This window comes from Schistocerca nitens, chromosome 3 (genome assembly GCF_023898315.1).
Source record: "Schistocerca nitens isolate TAMUIC-IGC-003100 chromosome 3, iqSchNite1.1, whole genome shotgun sequence".
Taxonomy (NCBI): Eukaryota; Metazoa; Arthropoda; class Insecta; order Orthoptera; family Acrididae; genus Schistocerca; species Schistocerca nitens.
Genome location: NC_064616.1, coordinates 390,401,112 through 390,418,656, shown reverse-complemented (window position 1 = coordinate 390,418,656; position 17,545 = coordinate 390,401,112). Strand labels below are relative to the sequence as shown.

Here is a 17,545-nt window from a genome sequence, read left to right as displayed (position 1 = left end):
CTCCTCAATGTAAAAGCATCGTCTCGTCGTCTCGTATGAATATATATAGTAGCTTTCGTGAACTTTTACCGACCTTTGGTCTCTTTCAGATGTGGAATGACTTAAGAAAGTGTCTTAAAAATTACTGTTTCTGAAGACCAACTGCATTCATCCATTTGTGCCGAAATCAAACACCTATAATTAGCATCTGCATTAAGTACAACGATACTTTGTAATTAAAAAAAAATGAACCACCTGCAGCTAAACAAAACATCTCTGCATGTTCCCCACCCACGCAGCCAGCACAGTACGGAAAATTGAAGCTCTTTGCAAAATCGTTGGCGTAGTCACGTTTGGGAGCGGCTGTCAGGGGCGCGACGTTGGGCGTGGCCGCCCACCCTCAGAGGTCAAACAGGACGGCCTTTCTAGAACATTCGGCACGTGTCGGGTCAAAGCGTGGGCGTATGGTGGGCGGCGGCGGGGGTGCGCGCCCGGGCAGGGCAAGGCGGGGGTGACCCAGACGCCCCAGCGGCGCAGGCTCGATCGACTGGGAGCGAGGCGATAAATAGCCGAGCGCCGCCGCCGCACCCCAGTCATCGCAAACCTCCTTCCTCAGTTCGTACCCTCCAGCTGTTCCTGCGACAGCAGTCATTGCAAGCCTTCTTCCTCACATCGTACTTTCCTGCTGTTCCCGCCGACAGCAGTCACCGCAAACCTCCTTCCTCATACCGTATCCTCCTGCTGTTCCCGCCGACGGCAGGCATCGCTAACCTCCTTCGTCACACTGTATCCTCCTGCTGTTCCCGCCGACAGCAGGCATTGCAAACCACTCCTCACATCGTGCGCTGAGCTGTTCCCGCCGACAGCTCTCGCACGGCACTCACCAAATTCCTTCTCGCAAGTATCACAGAAAGCCACCACACACACCCATGTAGCGTAAGCCCTTGCCAGATTATTCGCACACCACCACCACCACAGCTGTTCGTGCAGGCGAGCTGACAACGTCGGCTCAGCTTTGACCGCGATGACTCCTCGGACCAGACAACGCCTCGTGTAAGTAGCTCACTTCTGTATGTCAAGCAGTATTTCACACTGTGTGAAATAATGAGTAACGAGATCCTGGCTTTCTGTCTAAATATCTGCGCTGATATTTCGAGACATTTCACTGAGTTTTACACTCGTTAATCTCTTACGAAATTAGAAGATTATAAAATTTATTGAAATGTGAAATATCAGCGTTCTTACAAGATTAGAAACCCGAAAACTCTTTTTTAAGTGAATTATGAGTCCAAAGTCGCCTGAAGTCACTACAGGAGATCTACCAGACTTACTGTACAATATGTCTTTTTTTCTTAGATGATTGTGGCCGAGCTTTTTTGAGAGAAATATGTTTTAATCCGCATTGCTTGGAAAATAGTGAGAATTTTAATAAACGAAGTCAATTTCAGAATATCAACAGGGAGGATGGAAGTAAACTATGTAGGTGTAGTTGAATAGAGCTCTCAAAACTAATTGTGTTTTCTGGAATGGTGATATTTTTGGTAAGTTTCGCCGATTTGATAACGTAATTATAAAATATTCCCTTACTGTCGAACTGAACAACTCTTAGGGAAATAAACTAAAACCTTGGAAAGGTACATATGTGTTTAAAATACTTTCTTAGGCGCTTTACTGATAAGCTTGTCCCCTACATTTAATTTTTTGGACATATGTTTGTCTGCCATTTTACTGGAAAAAATCAAATTAAAAGTAATCTCGAGCCTCGGAAATCTTACAGATAAAATATAGTTACCTTTGAGAGTTCTGTTTAGCGATAATATGTATAATCTTGAAATTTCAAAAGTTAAAAGTTACATCGATTTTTCCAGTTTCTAGCGCATACCAGCAATGTTAGGTTCAACATTCTGTTCCTGTTTAAATGTTGACTTAAAATGCTTTACACACAAAAAAAGAGACAAAATCTTGGACGGCTGTCTTCGAAAGAAAGCTCTATTACGGTAGGTTTGGACACCTTTAAGAAGAGCAGGATTTATGTTTCTGCACATCTCACGGTAAGATTAACTTATTTCTTGATATCTGGTGTCTTTTCATGCTACCATTAATGCTCATTTGTACTGCCGTATTGTCTACTGTTGCTGCATACATTATTAATAACTGTTACTTATAAAATGTTTACTGTATTACAAGACTTTTTTTATCGGTATAAGGTGATGACTCAAGTGCATCAACTAATTCGTCTGTTTTATCTTAGCAGAATAATTTGATGTGGTCTGCCAAGGTGTGACAGAAGCTAACGATATAATCACGTTAATCAGCATAGTATAATTGTGTCTTACACAGATCTGCACTTTTACGATTTCCTCTTGTCTATGATTCCGTCTCTGCAGTCTTTTTAAAGAAGGTAAATAGTTGAAGGTCACTGCAAAAGTGAATGAGGCAGTGTACGTATGCTGCATTACTGAAAATAGTCCTTGAACTGCAAATATCTGTTACGCAAGGTTAAAAAAAAAGTAGGTTATTTAAGACTTCCTTTCATGACATCTTGTTAATTGCCAGTGGGCTGAAAAATCATGGATGTTGTTTATTTTGTATATATGTATTCTACAAAGTTATCTTCCATAACTCAGAAAAGCAGGTAAGACACTAACACTAACACTGTTATCGATCGGTGTGTTATTTTGACCCTTAAGAAGTTACGTAGGAGGGAGCGATTTTAAGGGCATGCATACATATCACTGCTAATATCTGTGACCTATAAGTTAATAAATCTCAAAACACAGTAATGGCTACATTAGCCCCCTCCCCTGAGATACACGTGAGCACATTCACTACCACCTCCCTCCCTTCCTCCTCTCCCCCCCCCCCCGCAATCCCGATCCGCCGCAGAGCCTTCCACCCCCACCCCCCTCCCTCCGCCTTCCGCCCTCACACACACACACACACACACATCAGGTAGTGCGAGGGAAAGAAAAAAACAGTGAACAGATTACATGACATCAGCTACTGAGCTAAATAGCTCTTAAACTTCGATTCTGACAGTACCTCCCATTCCCACTGGAAACTAGAAAAACGTTGTTGGTGTGCAGCATAACAGAACTGCAATTGTCATTTTACACTGTTACTGATCTACACTGCGTTCGGAAGAAAACTTTTCAAAATATTCTGTTCCGAGAATATCTTCTTGCTTGCTTAATTGTGATGAGTAAGTTGCATTTTTTGTGTGTTGCAGATCTAACGGACATAAGAGCTATAGCTGACACATCTCCAGCTTCTTACATCGTGCCCTGCTCGAAGCCCTCATAATGGAAATTAATGCCTCAATCGCCAACATCCGCCACGGTAACTGATTTATATGTCTACATGAAGTGGAAATAATTCTTGTCTAGATATTTCTGTCAGATTATGGGAAAATATAGAATTTTACAGCTGCAGCCATGGGCGATGTAAGCGGGGATCTGAGTGGCAGCCTGCCCTTGATATATTACTATGTAGTATGTACAAGGTTTGCCCCTCCGCCTATTGAAAATATCGATGGCAGGCAATGCAAACTTCGTGACTCCATTTTGCTAAATTTTACAGGGGAAGCAAAACCGGTATCTTAACAAATACATAAAGTGATAGAGACAAAGATGTAACTGTGATGTAGAAGCCCAATTACTGACAGATTAGAGAAATCCATGTACTTTCAAATATATTGTTGATGGTGGAATTACTGGTTACTGGAATTACAATGTTTTCACAGACAGATGGAGTTAAGGGGTTTTCACTGCCTACCATCGATATATTTCTTGGATAGCGTTTGAGGTTGCGGAACCAATATCTGACTCTGCAGAAAATCTCGTCTCACCTTCCCAAGTCTGGAGGGATCATAAGAAGGTAAAAGTAGTCCCGCTTAGTGTTGAGCCTGCTGTTCACTGTGCAGCACACCTACGCAAAAAATATGAACAGTTCAAATCACACCACAGAAATTAATAAAGAGTCTGTTGATGGAAAGAAGAAAACCATATTCGACATGGGAGAGTTAAACAGTGAATACATGTCATTTTTCATCAAATACATCGAAATTAAATCTACAAATGATGGCCTTGCTTTACTATCAAGCTCAACTGCATTGAAATAGTTCACCTCATCTAATTTTTAAGCGTATCAGTCATCGAACTAGGTGATAAATTCTATTAAAATTCAGAGAATTTCCGAAGTCAGTCTCTCTTAGTATGCGGACTGGGCCAAGGGGGGGGGGGGGAGGAGGAGTGGTGTGTTGCCAATAAAGCGTTGTGTTCCGGGAGCAGTTGGGGGGGGGGGGGCGGAAGGCACCAATAAAGTATCGTGGCTCGGGCGTCAGTTACGTTAGCTACACCACTGCTCTCGCCACCCAAGTCGTTAGTAGCAAAGAAGCTAGTGACTGGTTCAGGGTTCTGACTCCCTCCTGCAAGCCAGAATGGAGCGGTTCAATTGTTGCGAAGTGACTCCACCTCGCGATCTCGGCAGTTGAGCTGTGGTCGACTTAGAACATAATTAATTACTTAAATTTAGTAACATTAGCTATTAAACGTAGCAATACCAACGTATTTTCCGTAATGCCCATTACCAAGGAGGCTGGGAGGGGCTTAGTTCACGCCCACCAAAAAAATGTTGAAAAAAGAATTCGTTATTGGCTGTTGACTTATACCAACAGCACACTTTTTTAAAGACGTACTGATGTGTAAGGGGAGACCAGAAACTAAAAATATCTTTTAGAACGCTCTTAGCAACATCAACACACTTTCAGTAACGTGTACTACCAACAGGGAGGTACTTTATGCTCACTGTAAAAAATTTTAAAAATGCAAATTTCGTATTTTGTTGTTGATTGTTACTCGCAACATACTATTTAATGAGATACTGATGTGTAACTGAGATCCTAAGGCTGGAAATATTGAATGAGACATCCACTGGGGAAATGATATTTATTCCTAGGACATAAATTTTTGAGTTCGCTTTAAATGACGAATTTAAAAGAAAATATGGAGTCTAGTAAAAGAGTTAATTAAAAACCATAAATATATTTTTTCAAAATCTTAAAATATAAAGTAACTGACGAAATTACAATACTTTCAAATGGTGAGCATAAAGTACCAGCCGGCCGGAGTGGCTGAGCGGTTCTAGGAGCTACAGTCTGGAATCGCGCGACCGCTACGGTCGCAGGTTCGAATCCTGCCTCGGACGTGGATGTGTGTGATGTCCTTAGGTTAGTTAGGTTTAAGCAGTTCTAAGTTCTAGGAGACTGATGACCTCAGAAGTTAAGTCCCATAGTGCTCAGAGCCATAAAGTACCATTCCCTCCCTCCCCCCCTCCTCCCCTCCCCTTCGACACACACAACCCGTTGGTGTTGCGAGGGTTAACATCTGTATGTCAAAAGATGTGTAAACACTAAAAAAATATAAACTGTGGTCAATGGAAAAATAATTCAAACAGTAAACTCATATCTTAACATTAAAGTTTTTGACAAAGGAATGCATGTACGTGATGAGACTTTTTACCTTCTTTTCAGCGCTTCTTTGACATTTATTGTGGGTCAGTCCATATAAAATCAACGAATGGTGTGGATCTTCACATTTTATATTTCGATAATTTTTTGTACACTGATAGCAGTAGTTCTCTGCAAGAAAAATCGCAAATTAAGTCTTTTTGCCCCTTTCATTTCTGAGTCATTAATTTTTAAAATTTCTAAAATTGTGTGATTTTGTCAGGTTTTGAAACCTTAAAACGGTCATATTTCGGAAACTATTTGACTTCCAAACTTAAAATTTGTACCATTTTATCCAGCATCTTATAAGATTTTTAATGTGTGCTACTTGACTATTTTCATAAAAAAAGCTGAAAATTTCAAAATCAATAGTTTTGTTTGTTTTGAAAATAAAAGTCATGCCAGTCATACACATGTACCAAATTTCTTGATGGTATTCCAATGGGAGCATAGAAACTATTAAGTAAGCATCCAGTGTCTAGTCTGTGGGACTTCGGACTTACTCATAAGATGTGAGGCAAACTTGTTTGGCAAGGAAATGTGTGTATGTGATTTGCCTTTTCACGGCGTTTTCAGCGGCTCTTTGATATTAATTAACTACCAGTTACTGAATTTGAAATCTAGTCGCATTAATTTTATAAATTGCCAAAAGAAAAAGCGTCGTTCCCACTAATAATTAGCAATGATATGTTACGTTAGCACGTGCTGATAACCTGCTTCGTATAAAACTGCTTCTCAGTAGACTCTAGTTAAGTTACAGATTTGTGCGATGATAATTAACATTGTCACGGCCAAACCTCATCGCTGATTTATGAAGGGTGTATCAAGTGGGCCATGGGCGAAATTTGAGTCTAATTAAATGGTAACTAAATTAAAAAGTTTACATTTCAAATACATTTGTAGTAACTAGGACAATTTTCCTATTGAAGTAAAGTGCTTGATGAGACCTATTATTTGATGTGTCACATGGCAGGATGCCATCATGCATTTTTAAGTAATTACTGATAATAATAATTTAGGGTAAAGTGCAACATGAAATCGCAGTAGTTTCTGTAGCTTTAATCATACAAAACATTGGTTTATTGTGCTGGAATCGTCTCGGCGAGGTGCTGGGTTAATAGGCCTATATACGTTCACTCGGTATCTTACAAGTTTCAGACTTACGACTATACCACATAGTTATAATTTAGTCTTCGTTTAGAAGAGACGCAGGTTTTTGCCATGGCGGCTGGATTTCACATCGCTGGGGAAACCAGTGTCTTTTATAAATCAACGTTCGCCAACTGGTCTCATGTCGTATACTGGTAGCCCCACTTGCCTCGTGACGTAGTGCAGCATCCGTTTGAGGCCCCAGCAATGGATAGCCGCGTTACGCCCACCATCTGCTGCGCCGAGCTGACATGCGTGCTCACATACGTCCGGCTGTCTCTGACACGTCCCATATGGCTTAAGAAAATTTTTGTTCAGGCCCAGTAACCTATCAATTATGCTTATGTTATGATCTGAAGTGTCTACCCGAAAATTTCAGAAGGTAAAATACGCTGCAGGCATTCCACAACTACCAATTAAGAGTGGCGTAGCATTGCAACTGGTTGCTTACGTTTTTAGTATCTGCAAATTTTATTTCTCATTCAGTTTGTTAGACTGTTGAGTTGTACCTTGAGATCCAATCGTAGTCTTTTTAAAAAGATAGTGAGAAGTTAGTTGTTGACCTCTAGTTCACTTGTCTCTGATACATAACGACTTGTTATAACATTGCCACATTACATTACGAGTAGAGATCCAGCTGTTTGTACACAGCATTTATATAAGCCATTCTCTTACCTGCTTCTGTGAATAGCATCTGAGTTTTTATCTATGTTGCGTAGTGTTTTGAGCTTTTCATAAGTGGTTGTGTGTTTTTCGATCATTAGTCGACTTTTTAGAGTCGTGAGAACAAGAAGTAGCGCGACAGCAAAAGCTAGATTGCGTGTAACAACTGCTTACATTAGTGTTATATTCCTTGTTGTATAGACAAATGTTGGGTGAAGATGGACAGGGATTGCGTATGATACGTACGGATGCAACAATCAGCCAGTGCCCGGTAGCATTCGGAAGCTGCGCTGGTCACGGTCGACAGGCTTCAGGAAGCTGCAATGGGCTGCAATGGCACTGAGGCACCCGGCACGAAAGCATCGGCTGGGATACCTGATACCGAAGCGCCTTCCGAAACGCTCGACCTGGCCGTCCACATTCGTCTGAGTGTGAATAGCGAAGAGTGGCAAGGTCGCGAATCGTTCGGAACGCATCGTCTGTTGGGAATGGAACCGATCTTCTTGAAAGGTCTGAACAAACACAGCGGGTGGCTTTGCTGGTCAGTGGGAGCTCCTCTCTGTTTTCTTGTTAGGAGTTCTCCTCCGAGATGCTGGTAGCTACTGAGTACGCTGGATGCATCCGACTCCAAATCGTGGCTCATGATGGCATGAATAACTCCTGCTGCCCGCATTCAGAGACCGTGCTCAGTCCCTACAGGAAGCTGATTGCGCAGGGTGGAAGCTCAAGTAGCGTTTTGAAGGGTCGCTCCCAGAACCGATAGCAGTCGTTTGGATTGGAGCCGAATAGAAAGCTTAAACCAGAGGCTCAGACGATTCTGTGACTATCTTTGACGCAGATCCTCGACCTCCCTTATAAGGCGGAAAACTGTAGGACGCTTCTTAATATACCAGCGTGCAGAATTCACAGGCAGGCGCTATTAAGATGGCAGTGTCTCTTCATCTATTGTCTGCAAGCCACTATACGGTGTGTGGTGGAGGATACTTCAGGTACCACTATCTGCCGCTGTAAACAGTAACGTTCCTATCATACTTCCTCGGGGTTCTCCTGAAATTACTTTTACGTCTGTTGATTCTGTCCCGTTAAGAACGATATATTGAGTTCTATCTGGAAGGAAGTCTTGAATCCAGTCGCAAATATGGTCCGATACTCGGCAAACTGGTATTTATTTTTTCACTAAACGGCAGTGCGGGACGGTGTCAAATGCCTACCTGAAGTCAAAGAACATGGCATTAATCTGAGCGCTGATGTCTACAGTGTTCTGAATCTCGTGGACGAACAGAGAGAGCTGAGGTTCACAAGATATCTCTTTGTACAATCGTTGTTTGATTTTACAGAGGAGATTTTCGTCGTCCAAAAATGTCATAACGGGAGCATTGAAGATTTTCCATAACTGTACAACATACTAACGTCAACGATATAGGCCTATAATTATGTAGATCCGTCCTACGACCCGTCTTGAGAACGAGAATAACCTGTGGTTTATCCAATCACTAGATCCGCTTTATTGCTCCAGCGCTCCATAATAAACTGCTAGGACAGGAGCAAGTTCTTTCGCATAATCTCTGTAGAATCATATGATACAGATGCAGATGCCTTTCCACTACGAAGCTAATGTAGTTGTACTTGTATTCCGCGACCCCCTATCTTAATGTCTGCCTTTATGGCGTTTGTGCTATGATTACAATTTCTCGCAGTAACAGTTTCGGAAGCCCGAATTCGGACCTTCTCTCTTCTGTTTCGGTGCCAGTATGGTCACTGAGTGACTGAACAGATGATTTTGATCCACTTACTGAGTTTATGTAAGCCAAAACTTCTTAGGGTTTTAACTCAGATCCGTTAACCAATTTAACTTTCAACTTCATTGAACGTTTCTCTTATTACTCGCCTTTCGCTCTTTTTCACTTTGCTCACCTTTTACTTGTCGGCTACGTTTTGACTTCGCTTGAATCTATAATGAAGCTACCTAGCTCCATTTTGCTTCGGCAGAAACTTTCTATCACTGCTATTGAACCACGGTGGGTCTTTCCCATCTCCTAAAATCTTGCTCGGAACATAGTTCTGTAATGCGTACTGGACAATGCTTCTGACTTTTATCCGTTTGCGCTTTATATTTACGTCCTTAGACCTGAATATTTGATGCTGACTATTCAGGTACTCTGTAGTTTGTTTCCTGACACTCTTGCTGAGCAAAAAGACGCTGAGGGAGAAAATCGCAACACCAAGGAATTGTGCGACATATACAGAAGTTGGTAGGGCTGTTTCTACACCTGAAAGATAATTTCCATTCAGATTTTGCGCCAATCGCATAAGAGTAGTGCTAATAGCGCCACTTTGAGGATGCAGATCAGGTTTGCTGTAAGTACACGCCGTAAAGGTTGTGAGCGTTAGTTACCTTTCAGACTGGGTGTTGTGAGTTGACGTTTATCAAGAATTCCTTCAAGGCGACGAACACGCCATTGTCAACACCTCACTGAGGTCGTGTAATAGAGATAAAAGAAGCTGAATATTCCTTCTGCGATACTGCAGAAAGACGTGGCAGGAATGTAGCCACTGTACGTGATTGCTGATAGCGGAGTTCACGAGAATGTACGGTCGCAAGGAGACCGGGCTGCTGACAGCTACGTAGCGCTACCGAGAGGGAAGACCGTCGTGTTCGGCGTATAACTTTAGCTCACTGTACTGCATCATCAGTAGCAGTTGTCACCATAGTGACACAACTAACTGTTACAAATCGGTTATTTCAAGGACAGACCCGAGGCAGATGCCCTGTAGCGTGCATTCCACTGATCCCAAACCACTGCCATTTGCGACTTCAGCGATGTCAAGAGAGAGATCATTGCAGGGCAGGCTGGAGATCTGTTGTGTTTCTCGATGAAAGCTGGTTCTGCCTCGGTGCCAGTAAAGGCTGCGTCTTGGTTAGAAGGAAGCCATTTGAGGGCCTGCAACAAACCTATCTGTGTGATAGACGTACTGAACCTACGCCTGAAGTTATGGTCTGGGGTGCGATTTCATATGACAGCAGGAGCACTCTCGTGGTTATCCCACGCACCGTGACTGCAAATTTGTAAGTCAGTCTGTTGATGTGGCCTATTGTGCTGCCATTCATGAACATCAGTCCTGGGGGTGTTTTCCAACAGGATAATACGCACCCCCATACCGCTGTTGTAACCCAACATGCTCTACAGAGCGTCGACATGTTGCCTTGGCCGTCTCTATCACCAGATCTGTCTCCAATCTAGTACGTATGGGACATCATCAGACGCCTACTCCAGCGTCATCCACAAACAACATTAACCGTCCCTGTGTTGACCGACTAGTGCAACAGTTATGGAACTCCATCCCACTAACTGACATCAGGCACCTTTACAACACAATGCATGCAACATTCTGGCAGTTACACCGGTTATTAATATACCAGAATTTTACATTCTCAATGGCTTATCTCGCGCTTACGTTAGCTTGTGAGCTTGCAATGTTAATCTCTTAAATACGTCACGTGGGAAAATGTATTCCCGAAATATGTACTCTACATTAATTATTTTTCGGTGTTCCGATTTTTTTTGCGTTAGTGTATTTTCCTACCCTTCTTAACATTCTTTTAATCATTGATGCTATCACAGTCTTATGATCACTGAATCCCTCGTCGACGTTAACTACTTCGAAAGGTCGGATCTATTAGTTACTAGGTGGTCTGAGACATTGACCAGACGCGTTGGTTCTTTAACTACCTGCTCTAAATGATTATCGTAGAAGACATTTAGATTAATGTCAGAAGAATTCCAGTCTCTGACACCAGTTACGATCGTATGATTCCCCTATTCTAAATCTGGCAAGCTCCTTCTATTATAGTAATTTTATCAGGAAACTATTCTGCACAGCTCTTCCCAGGCGGCCCATAACAGCATCCGATTACCATGTTTGACCCATATGTGGTACTTGAATCACCCAAATTATTTCAAACTCGGAATCCGTCATAATCTCACTAGATATTATCTAATTTTCTAATGTAATAAATATATCGTCACTAAGGTGACAAACCTATCCTTCCGGTAAATATTTCAATCTGTATTTAGGATTTTGTTCCTATCCATTTCTGGTTTAAACCAACTTGCTGTTTCCAATACCGTCTGGGCACTATTACTTTTAATAGCGATACTAATTCTGGGACCTCAACAGGGATGATCCTGCAGTTTACCAATTGCATATAAACCTTTTAAATTTCTGATGTGCGAGTACGAACATTCATTCACAATGATGTGCCTGATCTTTCTTCAGTTTCGGCAGTCAATTCGCCACTGATCCCAAGGGGGCTTCCTCTAGCTAAAAAATTCTTATCTGCAAGCCACACGTACTCTGATACCCTAGTTGCCTCTTCCTGTGTGTTGTGGACACCAGACCTATTGAGTGGGGGTCGGGGGCTAGAATGCTCCACCCCACACATGTACAAATGACGTGTCTCAGTATGTTTCTTAGGATAGAGAAATCCGTCCAAAAGCCTGGTAAATTACGTTTTAATTTCAGAGAGGGTAGAATATCAGCCCCATTATTGACAGAGAAAGAGAATTTAATACAGTATTAATTAACTACAGGAGCGTCCCCAAAACTAGTCTCTCTTATAAACAGTAATAATTCCCACATAGTACAGGGACTAAAAAGCTGGCTGAAACCAGGTGTTAATCGCAGTGAAATTCTAAATTCCAACTACAATACAAACTGATGAGCTAAAACATTATGACCGCTGTCCACTGCGAGACTGAATGACTCTTGGTGGGGTTGTAGGCATGGGATGCGTCAAGAAAAGTATATAACTGGAGCGGAGACTAATGGGGAAACATTGTGAGATGACAACAAAAATACTAGAAGTTCATAAATGGCTACCATCAACTGATTTAGTAGGCAATGATTTCAAGTAAAATACTGTACACAGTGGACAAGTAGGTTGAACTTATTCAGAAGCTGATGTGCTGGGGAATCAATGTAGCGATGTCGCAGTGTGCAAATGGGGGAAATCCACTGACATAAGCGACTTTGGTGAAGGCTAGATTTTTATGGCGCCTCAGGTCAAGCATTTTGGAAACGGCAAAGCTAGTCTGCTGTTCATATGCTTCCGTGATGATCATATATGGAAAGTGTTTGAAGGATGGTGAAACCATGAATAGGCGACAAAGGATTGGATGTCTACACTTCTTGACAGAATGCGGAATTATTGCGCCCCACCTTTGAAGCCAGAAAGAATACTAATAGATCCACCAATTCATTATGGTTGATATCTTCTGGTGATTTACTGGAGACTGTCTTACAACTGTGAATATCATCATCATAATCATCTTCTTCTTAATCGTAATCTTCACATTCCTCGTTGTAATCCTCCCCTTATTCTCATTCACCTTTTGCTTTTATAAATATATCACGTTTTATGTCTTTATCTGTCTCCTTTCGGAATAGCTGTACCAATTGCGGAGAAACAGGTCTAACGGGAAATTGAAGTGCACTTAAAAGTGTACCAAATTACTCTCAAACTGTTATCAGCTCGCCCCAAAACTGTGTCATCTTGCCCCAAAGTGTATCAAATTACTGCCAAATGAATCAACTTACCCCTCAAACTGCACCAACGTAGCGGGTTGCGTACGTGCATTAGACACCTACAGCTAATGCTTAATGCCTTACACACAAAGCATAATGCCTCTAGACAACAATATTATAATATGTTACAGACCAACTGCAATTTCCTCCCCCCCCTCCTCCCCTCCCCCCCCCCCCCCCAGTAAGTGCCATCCATCTAGTGTTAGAATACTATTAAAGAACCAGTGACACCTGATGCTTAAAGCCTAACTTCTAATATATGAAACTGTGTGCACATACATACCTATCGTGCAATATTTTTTTTTAAAAAAAAGACTCCAGGGTCAAAAATATGCATTATTCCATTACATCAGGAAGGTGTTATACTCAAAAACGTTCTTGATATGAAGCCCACCAATACATTCATTTCTTACAAGAGAGACTCTGCTGATGACGTAACTGGATGTCAGGCCCCTTTGCACTATACAAATGAGTGGGAGGGTGTTTCCTGGAGATGACTGCATATATATGTGCTACAGTCTCCTAGTGAGGGCATACTAGATTGATGCAATATGAAAGCTATTTTACTTGTATTTTCCTTTAATTTCCCATCGATTTTAGACTGAGCCATGTCTGCTGTCATATCATAGAGGAGGACTTATCTCAATCAGATCAAATGGCTGAAATGGGACTTATGGGACTTAACATCTGAGGTCATCAGTCCCTTAGAACTTAGAACTACTTAAACCTAACTAACCTAAGGACATCACACACATCCATGCCCGAGGCAGGATTCGAACCTGCGCCCGTAGCGGTCGCGCGGTTCCAGACTGTTGCGCCTAGAACCGCTCGGCCACCCCGGAAAGCTCAACTAGACCCAAGTGGCCCAGTGGTGTGACAGAAGGGAAGGGAGAGGTAATAAAGTATTGTGATAAGGTAGAAGGTTCTATGAAATATCTGTGAAACATAAGTTATCCTAATTAAGATGAGGAGGGTGACAGCAGGTTAATAAGTATCAGTGATAAGGATGATAGCCGGCCGGGGTGGCCGAGCGGTTCTAGGCGCTACAGTCTGGAACCGCGCGACCGCTACGGTCGCAGGTTCGAATCCTGCCTCGGGCATGGATGTGTGTGATGTCCTTAGGTTAGTTAGGTTTAAGTAGTTCTAGTTTCTAGGGGACTGATGACCTCAGACGTTAAGTCCCATAGTGCTCAGAGCCATTTGAACCATTTGATAAGGATGATAAATTATAGCAATGAGGAAAAGGATAGTCCTGACTGGCTAATAAATTATAGCGATAAAGATGAGGAACCCAGATGCCTCAACCAATAGGAGAAAATACCACCATTTATGCGTTACCCAATTGGCCTAGATAAATGGCGGAGAGGGGGAGGGATGACACTGAAAGTAACAGGTGGGAGAGAGGGTCGTAAATCATTGAGCTCGAATTCTTTTTCTCCAGTACAGCTGTGGCCTCAGTGCTAAATAATGCAAATAGCTGTACGTCTTCTGCACTATAAGCCCCACGACACAGATCGGTGCGACTCCACGACCTTCAGAAGCGGTCTGATGACGTCACGACCTGACTATTGCGTAGATATGTATAAACAGTTCGACTTGCTGAGCCTGTTTGGATTTGAAACTAGTATCTGAGTGTTTATAGCCTCTGATGATGTCTCTAGCATTAGGAGACGAACCACTGGGCACAGAAATGTGTCGGTGCAGCGAAAATGATCAAGGATAGCTTTTAATTTTCTAAAATTACTTTCCAGTTTTTGAGACACTTAGCTTTCGTGGCACTTTTTCTCTGAAAGTTGGCTGAGAAATTTGGAAATTGATGTCTGTAAAAATATAAATGCATTTAGTAATATGTTATTTGGTGGCTGTGGGGGTGGTGCTTAGTTACAAATCCCCCTACTCGTGATATTTTTTCATAGTTATTCCACCGTCTCTAACAAAAAATTTGTCGTATTTCAGCCACAGGGGGGAGGCTGGAGAGGTGACGCTGAGCTACAGGGCGTGTGGCGGCGGTGGTGGCAGCGAAGTAGCAGCCGGCAGCCAGCAGCCACAGGAGCCGCAGCTGCACGCCGTCCTCATTCGTTGTTTTGTCCCAGCGCTGTACATACAATCTGACACTCACAACGGCAACGACTCTAGTGTTAAATACCTCTTACCTGCCATAAGTAAGCTTATTCGCGTAGACTAAACTTGCGTTCTTGCTGTCAACACTGTTGTGTGCTTTATTGGAATTTGTATCAATGTTGTTGGTGGTGTTAATTGGTGTTTTTTCGATGTCCATGTGCATTTCGTGTAAATATTGTCTACTTAAATCAGTGTAATGAAGAAACAAATGACGGTAACGAATTTGCTCAACGAGCGGCTCTCCGACTCAGTGCGCCGTCGACGATTCCTCTACCGAAGACTCGAGGGGCGCCATTCAGCTCGTCGTGACATCCGGAGTCCCTGTTTCTGTGTGCCGGCAGAACTACACCCCTCTTCGGCCTCTCTCTTTCTCTTTTTAGTGAGCGCTAATTAGCAGTTAATGACAATGACTTTCTCCAATTTCTCATATAATAATTCCGCTAAATAGTTTAGTACCACTGATAACCTTACAGAGTCATAAATGCTACCCACACGTCCTCACTTTTCCTCTATTCTAAGCTATGGCTTTTTGTTTACTGCTTGATCTCGCCCTCTTTTTCTGCTGTCGCATTTCAGAGCTTCGCTTACGAGGTGTGCCGGCCACACCCCATTTCCGGCCAAAGCGAGACGTTGTGAACACCAACAGGATTACCTTGCTATAAAGTTCATTACATCCTTTCTGTCCATCATTTGGGCTCATATGTATCAGTATTAAAGCGTCAGATATGTTGAAACACCTTTGATAACAACACAGGCTGTGTCAGTGCTATCGTTACCAAAGTTAGTTTTTAAGATTAGTGATAAGTCTATTCTCAGGCATTTTAATGTAATATTCGGCCATGTGATTGTCATCGATTTATTTGTAGTTAGGTTATGGTGTTAGGAATAGTCCAAAAATTAAATATTTATCCTCAAAATGAGCAGCATTCACAATTAGAGGTGCCTACTCCTACGGAACTCTGTCGCGTCGTTTCACCCATCGTCACTCATCTCCTCTCCGATCCATCACCACGTTCTTTTTTTTTTTTTTTTTTTTTTTTTTTTGCCCGTTGGTAGTCACGAGCGGCGCTGTTCGCCAGCTGGTGAACGTTGTGTGCGCTCTGCCTATAGTTCTGCCAGCAGTAGTCAAGTAGTCACCAGTGTCATTATCATTCAGCGAGTCAAATAAGTTATGTCCTTATGTCCTTCTCCCTGAATTCAATCCACAGCCACACTATCTCATCATATGTACATCTCGTTCCCGATCCTTCACGAAGTCTTCCATTTCGTAATAGATGCGGCACGTGCTGCTCGTGACATGAAGACTGTTCTGTGACTGTATCTCTGTAACCAACTGTACCATGCAACTGCAACATTTCATCCACCTCAGTCTTTAGACAGCCACGACAGCAGCAGTTGTTCCCAATTGTAAATAGTTTCCCGTTCCACACTCATAGTAGCCGACAATTCTGCCCTTCAAATCTCGCGTTGACCGAGTTGTCACTTATTATGGGATTTTAGAGAATTTTATTTATATGAGGCGAAATCAGTTAGTGTGTCTTATTGATGTAAAAAACGATGTTAGTGGCACTCCAGAATGTCGCTTTTGCCTGAGTTTCTTACACTGTTTGCAATCTTTTCACGCTGAATAATGAGCTCTTTCAGTTCTTACACATTTTTAGGATATTATGTAGCTGAGGTTACTTGAGCAGCTTAGTGACGAAATCCATAATTTTATTGATGCATTCCTATTTCTTGTGCAGTAAGTGTAGAGTAAAAGAAGTTTTCGGGTAAGAAATCCACCTTCAGTCATAAAACAGGCCCATAAGTATGACTGAAGGTGGCTATCTCACACCAAAACTTCTTTTTGTGAAACCATGTTCGTTTTCCCCAAAAATAGGTTGACTTTGATACTGCCATAATATTTTTAATGCTCCAAACGATTGATGATGTTTAATTATAGTGTTCATTTTTCCTTTTGTCGATTCCCTTGTTTGAGTACTAAAACTTAAATCCAACCATAAGCAGCTGATTTATACGTTCCACTATCGCGACCTCTTCATTAACCGACTGCCAAATTATACGTTATGGCTTGTTTTCATATGTCTTCCACAACCACGAAGTTTTCAGACTTTCATGCTGATACTTAGGCGACTGTTGCACCGTGTAATCTCTTACACTTACAGCGCCTGTGTTCATGCGTCGAGTGCTTACAGATCCAGGGCATTAAAGTACAAATCACTGGACTTCGTCTCTTGCGTTCATAATAATCAACCGTAGTCTCAATTTCAGTTCAAAATTTCCTGTTGTTGGATCTTTGGCCGCAAGGCTTCATTTTACTTGGGTTGGGGAAGCACTGTCCGCTTCTTTCATCTACAGCAAAATTTTATTTCCTACATATCCTCTGTTCGCATTTAATTAAATGTCTGTTTATGTTGTACATGTTTTATATAAAATAACTGATGTTTATTTTGACGGCAGTAAGTCATGCTTCACTTAATATAGTATTTGCCCTTAGTTAGGAATAGCTGTAAATCTAAATGCGACAGCTGGAAATTCAGA

The 17,545-nt window shown here is 42.1% G+C and overlaps 1 long non-coding RNA gene across 1 annotated transcript; it reads left to right on the top strand.

Annotated features, from left to right (window-relative positions):
• Nucleotides 1–588: 588 nt before the first annotated feature.
• Nucleotides 589–15,997, top strand: LOC126249610 (uncharacterized). The gene is made up of 3 exons (XR_007545631.1): nucleotides 589–1,032; nucleotides 3,209–3,318; nucleotides 14,840–15,997. It is a non-coding gene; the product is annotated as an uncharacterized LOC126249610 (long non-coding RNA).
• Nucleotides 15,998–17,545: the final 1,548 nt, after the last annotated feature.